The sequence below is a fragment of the Mastomys coucha genome, unplaced genomic scaffold, assembly GCF_008632895.1.
Source record: "Mastomys coucha isolate ucsf_1 unplaced genomic scaffold, UCSF_Mcou_1 pScaffold7, whole genome shotgun sequence".
Taxonomy (NCBI): domain Eukaryota; kingdom Metazoa; phylum Chordata; class Mammalia; order Rodentia; family Muridae; genus Mastomys; species Mastomys coucha.
In genome coordinates, this window is record NW_022196913.1 from 28,598,910 (window position 1) to 28,609,048 (window position 10,139).

Genomic DNA, 10,139 nt, shown 5'->3' on the forward strand with positions numbered 1-10,139 from the left:
CTCTCTCTCTCTCTCTCTCTCTCTCTCTCTCTCTCTCTGTGTGTGTGTGTGTGTGTGTGTGTGAGATGGGGAAGGGACATGTGTCACAGTGCATTTGTGGAGGTTGGAAGACAACTGTGTGGCATAGATTCTTTCTGACCACTGTTATGTGGCTTCTGTGGATGGAATTCAGGTCTTCAGGCTTTTGCAACATGAGCTTACCTGTGGAGCCATTTCATTACCTGCTGCTTCTCCTGCCTTCTGCCTGCTTGTCTGCCTGTCTGCCTGCTTGTCTGGCTGCCTGTCTGGCTGCCTTCCTGTTGCTTGTCTACCTTTCTGCCTGTCTACCTGTCTGCCTGCCTCCCCCCCTCGCTACATGCTTCCATCTCTTCATCCTGTCCTCTTCAAAAGAGTAAGTTTCCTGGTCTTCTTGAGCTGTGGGTTGCCTACAACCTTTGGTATGGGCTGTTTTTCTATCTGCAAAGGTCTTTGATCATCTTCTGGTTGGATTTTTTTTTCTGACTTTCAACTCTAATTCTTTCACTTTTTAGTTATTGTATTTTTAATCATCTAATATACAGTAATGGTACATGCTTGTATGGTATATATAACATGATCAAATTGGGGTAGTTATTTTATCCACCAATATTTGTTATTTCTTTGTGGTACATGTTTTCAGACCTTCTAACTACTTTGTAGTGTATGTGTATTCTTAGCACAGTTACTGTACTATGCTATAGAACACTGGGACACATGTCTACCATCTGAATATAATATTGTGGCCATTGCCTAGCCTCTCTGTTATACCCTCTGCTTAGTACTCTCATCCTCTGCCAGCCATTATTCTGCACTGTATTTTGATGACACCAGCATCTTTAGCTCTACCCACAGGAGAGATCATGCAGCATCTGCATTTCTGTGCTAGCTCATCTCACTTAACATATTGGCCTCCAAGCTCACCAGGTTAATGACAGAACTTCATTTTTTTTAATGGAGTGAATATATTACTGTGTATGTATATGTACCACATTTTCTTAATCCACTCATCCACCAATGGGCATTGCATTGATTCTGTATCACTGACTAAAAGGTGGCACCACAAAGCCTCTAGACACTGTCAAGATGGGAAGGGCTTGCTCCTCTGTAGTCCCATTAAAGCCGGCACCTAAGGAACTCAGTCACGTATGGTCAGTGAATGGTCATGACACTTTCTCAGTCTGGAAATCCTCAGAACAAGCTCCCTGCCATCTGTTTTGAACAGTTCTATAGTTTAAGCTGTTTTGTCTGTGATTCGTTTGAGGTTAACTTTTGTGTATCATTTGGGGTAGGAGGGCAGTTCATCTTTTGCTTGTCTATTTAGTTGTCCCATCATCAGTGGTTAAAAAGACTCCATCAAAAGGTCTTAACACCTTGTTGAAAATTAAGGGAATAAATACTCACGGCCCTCCTTCCAGAGCTCATGGCTTCCGTATCCATTTATATGCATGCCTTCATTGCTGCCTATAGTTTTGTAGGTTTTGAAATTGAGGCACAATTCTTGTGGCACTGTTTTTTTTTTCCAGGTTATTATTCAGACTACTTTGTGTCCCATTTGCCAGTCTCCAGGATTTGGATAAGAATTGTAGTAAATCTGAAGATAAATGTGGAGAAGCTAGCTGACTTTGTCTTTCACTCCATGGATATAGGATCTCTTTTTTTAAAATTAGGTCTTTGCTTTCTTTAAACAGTGCTTAGGAATTGTGTTTTTTTGTGAAGCTTACACCTGGTTAGTGTTTTCAGATTCATTTTTATGTATTTGTCTCTGCGTGTATACTACATGTGTATTGGTGACCACAGAGGCCAGAAGAGGGTGTTGGATGCCGTAGAGCTGTAGTCCACAGGTGAGTTGCAAGCTGCCCAACATGGGTGCTGAGAACTGAACTCCCATCCTTTGCAAGAGGAACAACTACTTTTAACTGCTAAACCATCTTTCCAGCCCCTTATTCTTTTTACAGTAACATTCTGAATAGAATTGTCGGTTAGCTCTAGGGTTCTCTCTCTCTCTCTCTCTCTCTCTCTCTCTCTCTGTGTGTGTGTGTGTGTGTGTGTGTGTATGTTAGGATTTTCTGTATATGAGATCATATCTGCAAAGTTTTACAGTTCTTTCTGATCTACATACTCTAATTTTTTTGTGTACTGATTTAGTTCTTTTTACTTTTTTATTGTTTTTAATTGGACATCTTATTTATTTACATTTCAAATGTTATCCCCTTTCCCGGTTTCCCCTCTGCAACCCCCCTATCCCATCCTCCCCTACCCTCCTTCTATGAGGGTGCTCCCCCCTACTCCTACCTCACTGCACTAGCATTCCCCTATACTGGGGCATCAAGTCTCCACAGGACCAAGGGCCTCCCCTCCCATTGATGCCAGATAAGTCCCCTTCAGCTCCTTCAGTCCTTCCTCTAACTTCTCCATTGGAGTCCCTGTGCTTAGTCTGATGCTTGGCTGCAAGAATCTGCATCTGTATTGGTTAGACTCTGGCAGAGCCTCTCAAGAGACAGCTGTATCAGGCTCCAGTCAGTAAGCACTTCTTTGCATCAGAATTAGTGTCTGGATTTGGTGTCTGCATGCGGGATGGATCCTCAGGTGGGGCAGTCTTTGGATGGTCTTTCCTTCAGCCTCTGCTCCACTCTTTGTCCTTGTATTTCCTTTAGACTGGAGCAATTCTGGGTTAAAGTTCTGGATATGGGTGGGTGGACCCATCTCTCAACCAGCAGGCCATGCCTAAGCTCTGGATATGGTCTTAACAGGTTCCCCCTGCCCTTTGTAGGATATTTCAGCTAATGTCATCCCTGTGGGGCCCTGGGAGGCTCTTGCTTTCCTGGCATCTGGGAAATTCTGGTTGCTACCTCCAGTTCCCCATCCCCCATTACCACATACCTTTATTCAATTTCCTGACCTTGGGTACATCTCCTCCATCTCCTCCTATACCTGATTCTGCCCCTCTTTTCCCCTCCCCCTCTTCTCTTCCACCCAAGTCCCTTCCACCCTCTACTTTCCTTGATTATTTTGTTTCCCCTTCTAAGTAGGACCAAAGCATCTGCTCTTTGGGCTTACTTCTTCTTGAGCTTCATGTGGTCTGTGAGTTGTATCATGGGTACTCCATGATCTTTGCCTAATATCCACTTATCAGTGAGTACATACCATGTGTGTTCTTTTGTGACTGGATTACCTCACTCAGAAATATATTTTCTACATCTATCCATTTGCCCACAAATTTCATGAAGTCATTGTTTTTATTAGCTGAGTAGTGCTACATTGTATAAATGTACCACATTTTCTGTATCCATTTCTCTGTTGAAGGACATCTGGGTTCTTTCCAGCTTCTGGCTATTATAAATAAGGCTGCTATGAACACAGTGGACCACATGTCCTTGTTCTATGTTGGAGCATCTTCTGGGTATATGCCCAGGAGTGGTATAGCTGGGTCCTATGTCAAATTTTCTGAGGAACCACCAGACTGCTTTCCAGAGTGGTTGTACCAGCTTGTAATCCAATCAACAATGGAGGAGTGTTTCTCTTTCTCCACATCCTTGCCAACATCTGCTGTTATCTGAGTTTTTGATCTTAGCCATTCTGACTTGTGTGAGGTTGAATCTCAGGGTTGTTTTGATTTGCATTTCCCTGATGACTAAGGATGTTGAACATTTCTTTAGGTGCTTCTCAGCCATTCAAGTTTTCTCAGTTGAGAATTCTCTGTTTAGCTCTGTTCCCCATTTTAATAGGGTTATTTGGTTCTCTGGAGTCTAATTTTTTGAATTCTTTGTATATATTGGATATTAGCCCTCTATTGGATGTAGGATTGGTAAAGATCTTTTCCCAGTCTCCTAGTTTCCATTTTGTCTTCTTGACAGTGTCCTTTGCCTTACAGAAGCTTTGCAATTTTCTGAGGTCTCATTTGTCAATTATTGATCTTACAGAATAAGCCATTAGTGTTCTGTTCCCCTGTGCCCATGTGCTCGAGGCTTTTTTCTACTTTCTCTTCTATTAGATTCAGTGTATTTTGTTTTATGTGGAGGTCCTTGATCCACTTGGACTTGAGCTTTGTACAGGGAGATAAAAATGGGTCAATTTGAATTTTCTACATGTTGACCACCAGTTGAACCAGCACCATTTGTTGAAAATGCTGTCTTTTTTTCCACTGGATGGTTTTAGCTTCTTGGTCAAAGATCAAATGACCATAGATGTGTGGGTTCATTTCTGGGTTTTCAATTCTATTCCATTGATCTACCTGCCTGTCACTGTACCAATACCTTGCATTTTTTAAATCACTATTGCTCTCTAATACAGCCAGAGATCAGGGATGGTGATTCTCACAGATGTTCTTTTATTGTTTGCAATAGTTTTTGTTATCCTGGGTTTTTTGTTATTACAGATGAATTTGAGAATTGCTTTTTCGAACTCTATGAAGAAATGAGTTGGAATTTTGATGGAGATTGCATTGAATCTGTAGATTGCTTTTGGCAAAATGGCCATTTTTATTAATTTAATGCTGCCAATCCATGAGCATGGGAGATTTCTCAGTGGGATTTGGGTACAGAGTACTATAGCACAGGGTCAGCTCTAGGCACAGATAGAAACCAGAAGAATCCTGTCCCAGCTTGCTCTTAGGTTCCTGTGTCCTGGGGGCTACAAGCGGGTCCCTTGGAGCAGAAGTGGTGGTCTTACTTGTGCTCACAGGTATGTTAGCACTCCTGGGCGACCAGCTCTCTCCCAGCAGGATTTGGGTATGGAGAGCTGTGGCACAGGGTCAGCTCTGGGCACAGATGGAAACCAGAAGGACCACTTTAAATTTTTTTAGCTTAAGTTTTCTGATTAGAACCTCCACAAAGACGATGGACTAATATGGAAAGAAGAAACATTATCAGGGGGCTGGAGAGATTGCTCAGCAGTTAAGAGCACCAACTGCTCTACCAAAAGTCCTGAGTTCTAATCCTAGCAACCACATGGTGGCACACAACCATCCATAATGAGACCTGATGTCCTCTTCTGGGGTGTCTGAAGATAGCTACAGTGAGCAGGGCCAGAGAGAGTGGGGCCTGAGCAAGAGCTGGAGAGTTGGCTCAGTGGTTAAGAGCACTGAGTGTCCTTCCAGAGGTCCTGAGTTTAAATTTCAGCAACCACACGGTGGCTCACAACCATCTGTAATGAGATCAGATGTCCTTTTCTGGTATGTCTGAAAATAGCTACAGTATACTTTCATATAATAAATAAATCTTTTTTTTTTTTAAAAAAAAAAGAAACATTATCCTGGTTTTCTTCTATGTTGGGTGATAAAGCATTCCCTCTTTTAATATTAGTGTTACAAATAGGGCTTTCATAGAGTACTATAGTCAAGTTGTAGGAATTTCTTCCAGCTTTAAGTTTGTAATAGTTTCTTTTTAAAGATTTATTTATTTTATGCATATGAGTACACTGTAGCTGTCTTCAGGCATACCATTACAGAGGGTTGTGAGCCACATGTGGTTGCTGGGAATTGAACTCAGGACCTCTGGAAGAGCAGTCAGTGCTCTTAACTGCTGAGCCATCTCTCCAGCCCTTGTAACAGTGTTTTATTGGTGAGAGGTTCTTTTCTTCTGTCTTTCCATAGCTTTTGTGCTGTCATGTGATTATCATTTATTATATTAACATATTAATGAGTTTATTTTTAAGAAATTGTTACCTTTAATGCTGTGAATGTGATGATGCATGAGTGTGGGCACAGGTATGCCGTGGCAAGCATGTGAAAGTCAGAGGACAATTTGTGGGAGCTGGGTCTCAGGGATCACACTCAGTCTTCAGGCTTGGTGGCAAGCACCCTTAACTACTGAGCAATTTTGCTGGTCCACAAATTGATTTTCAGATGTTAACTAATGCTTGCTTTGGGAATGAGAAATCGCATTTGCTCTGGAAGAGTGATTGTTCTATAAACGTTTGCTAGGATTCATCAGAGAAGCCATCTGGGCTTGGTTTTCACTTTTGAGATGGAGTTTCTTTTATTTGTTCTGGGTTCTGGGTTGTGGTGCATGCTCTACAGCTGAGCTATAGCCCCAGCTATAGAACTAAAATTTAGGGTTTTTTTTTAATGCATTTCGCTTTTTATTGAACATGTCTACAAAAGAGGGTTAGTCAAAAAGGCCAATGCCCATATCATCATCAGACCCACTCCCACCCTCACCAGATTCTCTCTTACTTTCTTCTCCTCACCCGGGCAGCAGCAGTGGTGGAGGGTGCCGGACTGCCTGCTGGCACGGCTTCTGTGCTGGACCTGGACAATCGGCTCCTGAATCGCAGATTCCCAATGTTGATATTGATCAGGACTTTGGCAAATAATTCAGGCCACAAAAGTTGAACATTAAGCTGAGCTGCTTTAAAGAGGGCATTGATCCTATCTTCAGTGACTGGTCCCTCATTGTTGTAGAGGGTGAGGTGAGGTGGAGGCAGGCAAACTCGAAGAGGTCGGCTGAATGCTCATCCTCAGATGAAGGAAGAGCCCTCTCGGAAGGGCGGAGCACTTTGGTTGTATCTGAAAAAAGGAAATTTACTGTTAGTAATTCTGTCTGCTTATTGGTAATGGCTTCATTTTGATTATTTATTTCTTTTTGAGACAGGTACAGCAATTTGTGTTACTCTAGGAATTTACCCACTTGCTTACATAGAGGTGGTGGTAATTTACCCTGGCTTTTTTCTGATTTTTATAAATTTCCCAAATGAACTTGTTTTGAGACAGTGGAATTGCTTGACTTTCCTGCTGTTTTCTGTTCTACTTTATCAACGTTTATTCTTTCAAATTCTTCCTTCTGCCTACACTAGATCTGCTCCATGCTGCTTTTTCTAGCTTGAACATGGGAGCAGAGATGGAGTTTTTTCTTCTTTAGTGTGGATGTTTAAACCTACAAACTTGTTTCTATATCATGCTTTACTTGACTCATCCATAGCACATTCTTTTCTAGGTATAATTCCTTACCGAAGAGGCAATATTTTGCTCACATTATTGAACAATGAATGTTAAATTTGTCCACTGAGGAGCTTTATCTGAATAAAATTAAGCATGAGTTTCTTTTCTTTTTTTTTAAATTTTCATTGTTTCACATCATGCACCCAAGTCCCATTCATCCCACTGTCCTCTCGTATCTACCCTCTGCTCTTACAACCCAACCTGCCCCCAAAACACACACACACACATCTTGTAGCTGGAATGTGTCACTGTGTGTCCCATACCATAGTATATCCCCTCTGTCTTGCAAACGTTCATTGTAATAGGTCATTGGTTTGGTTAGAGGTCTCTGGCTTCTGTGGCACCATCAATATTTGGATCTTGACCGGGACTCCTTTGGATTATATTGTTGTTGCCCTGTGCCATGGAGCTCCTGCAGTTTTGGATTGGCACGACTGGTCCTTTCATGCACCCCAGAAGTTCACAGAAGATATAGGTTTGGGGACAGGCAAACTCAAAGCCCTGGATCTGGGTCTGGGTAGCAGCTGAGCTGGTCAGCCCTCTCTCTCTCCCTTATCCCTGCCACCAGGCAAGCTTTCCAGCATTAGGGCATGCTTCTTTTCCCCATGTGTGGATATTGTTATATGCCTTTGCAAGCTGTTTATATTGTTTCTTTCCCTACTGAATTCTGCCATATGTCCCTTAATACGATAATATGTAATTGACCTATAAAACTTATATGGCTATAACTTATTATTTCATTGTTAAATATTTGAGCTTTCTAATTAAGGGCTAATGCAAATATTGTGGTTGTACATCCTGTACGCTTGTCTTGAAAAACATATGCATCCCCTTGTCTAGTTTTGAGACTAGAATAGCATTAGGAGACATGGCCCATGTGTACTTTCTGGTTTTCCAGAGCAAGCCACAGTGTTTTTCAGTGTGACAGAATCACATTGCATGCCTATAGTAACTTACCAGAGTTTCCATTGCCACCCCACCCCCCACCCCTTGCAACAACATTTGGTATTTTTGGTTATTTAAATTTAGTTAATCTAGTGGCTGCAGGCATATCTTGTTATGGTTTTATTTTTTCATTTCCACAGTTACTAGAGATACTTGACTCCCTCTAAAAATTTATTGATAATTTGAATATTCCCTTGTGTAAAATGCTTGTCCAAGCCTTTTAAGCCTATTTTCCTTTTAACCATGGATTTGTAGAAATTCTTATATACTCTGAAGAAAGTTATTTTGTAATTTGCCCAAGAAAACAGGTCTTTACTTTTTATTTTTTCATTCTTTTATGGTGTTTTAGAATGAATATGTTATCATCCTTTTTTGTTTGTTTGTTTGTTTTTCAAGACAGGGTTTCTCTGTGTAGCCCTGGCTGTCCTGGAACTCACTCTGTAGACCAGGCTGGCCTTGAACTCAAAAATCTGCCTGTCTCTACCTCCCAAGACATGTGCCACCACTACCCGGTATGTTATCATCTTAATACAACTTAGATATTGATAATTTTTTTGGAGTAGTTTTGTGGTGGTGATTGTTTTGAGTGTGTATGTGTGTGTGTTGTAATCTGTCTTATCTAATTTACCAAATCTGCAAGAAGGGCTTTTTTTCTATCAACATAATGTTTTTATTGATTGTTTGGAGTTTCACATCATGCACCATCACACTCCCCAGTCCCTCCATGTCTGCCCACCAACCCTCAGGACCTCCCTCTGCTAAAAAAATAAAAATAAAGAAAAAGAAACAAAACAAGTCTACTTTATGTTCTGTATATACTCACTGGAGCATGGCCAAACTCTCAGGGCCCGCCCTTTAAATAGAACTGAGTTCTTCCCCTTCTGCACCTTCACTGGAAACCATCAATTATGGAGAGCTACACTTCATCATCTTTATCATACTTTTTAAAGAGTTTCCTTTGATGGTTTCCTGTTTAGGCTGTTGCTTTGTGTGGGGGGGAGGGGGGAAGGGTAGGAATTGTCACAGAAGCCTTCCATGTCCCTCTTCCATGTCCCTGTGTGTTTGCAGTCTTCGATATCACTGCAAAAGTAGCCTCTTTGCTCTTTACAGTCAGTGGGGACACAGACAGGTGGTTTCTGGTGACAGCATAGACCACAAACACAGCCCTCCCTTCCAGCTGAAGTAAGACCACGGTGACAACACAGACCACTCACATCAATATGGCCCCTGGTGGCAGCACTGCCTGAGAACATCAACATGCCTTCAGGCTGTAGCACAGACCACAGATATCAGCATGGCCCTGCCGCAAGGCCACAGACGTGAATACAGGCCCTGGCTGCAGAAAGACTCTAGGCCCAGACACAGCCCTTAGCGGCATGGACCCAGACATTGCCAGGGTAAGAAGGGAATTTCATAGCACACTTTTTATCATCTCCTTAATGGCCATGAAGTCTGTAGAGTTGTCCTCTTCATCTCTGATGTTAGTTCAAATGGTCCTTGGCTTAAGATGCGACAGTTTATGATTTTTTTTTTTTTTTTTTTTTTTTTTACTTTTTAGTGGTGCAGAAATAGTATACATTCTATAGAAACTCCACTTTAAATTTTTATATTTTCCTAGGCAAGCAGTCTACTGTAGGGTACTCTTCCAGGGCTGTACAGGGGCCACAGCTCCTAATCAGCCATATAGTCACGAGGGTGAACAACTGATATTCTAACAGGAATGTCTAATCTCTTGCATTGGAACATGACACTCTTTTTTTATTCATTTAAGTTTTATTGCATTATGATGAGAAAAGTTACATGATATCAATTTTTCTGAATTTGTTAATATTTAAAAACATACTTTAAGTAAAAAGAATTAAATCACATTCTTGTTTCCCTTTTGTCCTCTCAGGAATCTACCCTTCAATACTTACAATACCTTTTTTTGTCTTATTCTTTAACATTTAAAAATATTATAACAATGAAAATGAGTATTATAAAAGTTGTTTGATATAAAACAACAATCAATTTAACAGTCTTGTGTAGATGCTTTTCTATAGCAATACTGAAAATACATAAGTTTTTCTCAATGTAAATTTTAAATAACTCCAAACATATTAACTGTATATTTCATTTTTTTATTTTTTTAATATTTTTTATTATTAGATATTTTCTTTATTTACATGTAAATTTCAAAATAATGCATCACTACTAGTATTTTCTTAAATGAACATAAATATATAAAGTCTTTTTGTTT

The 10,139-nt window shown here is 40.7% G+C and overlaps 1 protein-coding gene across 8 annotated transcripts in view; it reads left to right on the forward strand.

The window, feature by feature from the left end:
• The window catches only part of LOC116081601 (cytidine monophosphate-N-acetylneuraminic acid hydroxylase), a 107,258-nt gene that overhangs the window by 20,967 nt on the left and 76,152 nt on the right, over positions 1–10,139 (forward strand). The window lies entirely within an intron of this gene.